Source organism: Nematolebias whitei, unplaced genomic scaffold (genome assembly GCF_014905685.2).
Source record: "Nematolebias whitei isolate Nwh7 unplaced genomic scaffold, NemWhi1 Nwh_scaf_7005, whole genome shotgun sequence".
Taxonomy (NCBI): Eukaryota; Metazoa; Chordata; class Actinopteri; order Cyprinodontiformes; family Rivulidae; genus Nematolebias; species Nematolebias whitei.
Window position 1 is genome coordinate 1,989 of NW_023625550.1, and position 1,285 is coordinate 3,273.

General features: G+C 38.7%; 1 long non-coding RNA gene across 1 annotated transcript; it reads left to right on the plus strand.

Annotated features, from left to right (window-relative positions):
- Window positions 1–363: 363 nt before the first annotated feature.
- Window positions 364–817, plus strand: LOC119429762. The gene is made up of 3 exons (XR_005187834.1): window positions 364–415; window positions 552–632; window positions 710–817. It is a non-coding gene; the product is annotated as an uncharacterized LOC119429762 (long non-coding RNA).
- The last annotated feature ends 468 nt before the right edge of the window (window positions 818–1,285 follow it).

Consider the following 1,285-nt stretch of genomic DNA (forward strand, 5'->3'; position numbering starts at 1 on the left):
TCCAGGAGCAAGGCTGCCCAGGATTTAGTGTACCACCTCTGGCCCGGTCCGGACCAGCACCGCGCGACCAGAACCAGGCTGAACCCTGCAGCCGTCTGTCGCCTGCAGCTCCCAGGATCCGGGTCACACTGAGTCCAGATCAACTGCAGCCCAGCTACTCACCAGTGAAGACAGTTTTTGTGTAGTGTTTGTGTTTGTGTGTGTCTTGCTGTCTCTAATCCCTGCGTCAATATTTTTCTCAGGCTGATCGGTCCAGGAGACACTTGACTCAAGCTGTGAATAAGAGGAAGAGTAAGCGTAAAACCTGCCGCCCCAGCATCTTCTCTCTCCTCAGCCACGACTCGAAATCCAACCCCCTACAGGCGAGTTTCCATGACAACACAAAGGCAGCAGACTGTTAGCAGGGGATAAAGGGGTATGTGCTAGCAGAGTTGCATAGCGCCATTATTTAACTTGATGCTGCTTAATTACACAGATATGTTTCTTTAAGGTTTGCAATTGAAATACCATCTTGTAAAATAAGTCTGTTAAATAAATAAATAAATTGTCAGGTGACCAGAGTGAGGAGACAAGTGAAGCTTGATCCACCAAAGAGAGGGAAGTCGGGTCGTTCTGAAGCGTTCTCCGTCTTGGTGAGCTATCATGCCATGTTTATCGTCTCTGGAGTTTAATATTTGATTTGTGTTTAATCGAGACCTGTCCTCTGCAGGGACATCCACGGGCTGATGGTCAGAGCGATGGAACCAAACGGACCGTGCAGACGTCGGGTGTTGCAGGATGGGTTGTTCTGTCGGTTTCTCAAATCCTAACAGAGTGTGCACAGGAAGAAAAAAAAGTAGAGTAAACCAGAGCTGCTTTAAAACCTTAAGATGCTAGTTTAGTTTCTGAAGTGAGGCTCTGTGGAAAGGTTAAGAATAACTAGAAAGTTCCTGGAGAAACTTTGACAGGGACTGCCTATTTATAATTAAATTATTATTAATAATAAATGTTAATATTCATGATTATTAATATTAATAATGAATACTGATTATTAATTATTTATATATTGTTAATTTATTAATTAGTAAAATATTAATAATAAATATTAATAATATTCACACCAATAATTAGTATTAATTTTAAATATTACTTATTAATATTAATAATTATTGATATTAAAACAGATTATTATTAACCTTAATAATTTATAATTAATATGTATTATTAATATTACTAATTAATAATAATAATAACAGGTGATAATAGGTAATAATAGGTGCCTTCCTTGCATGTTGAACCAAAATGG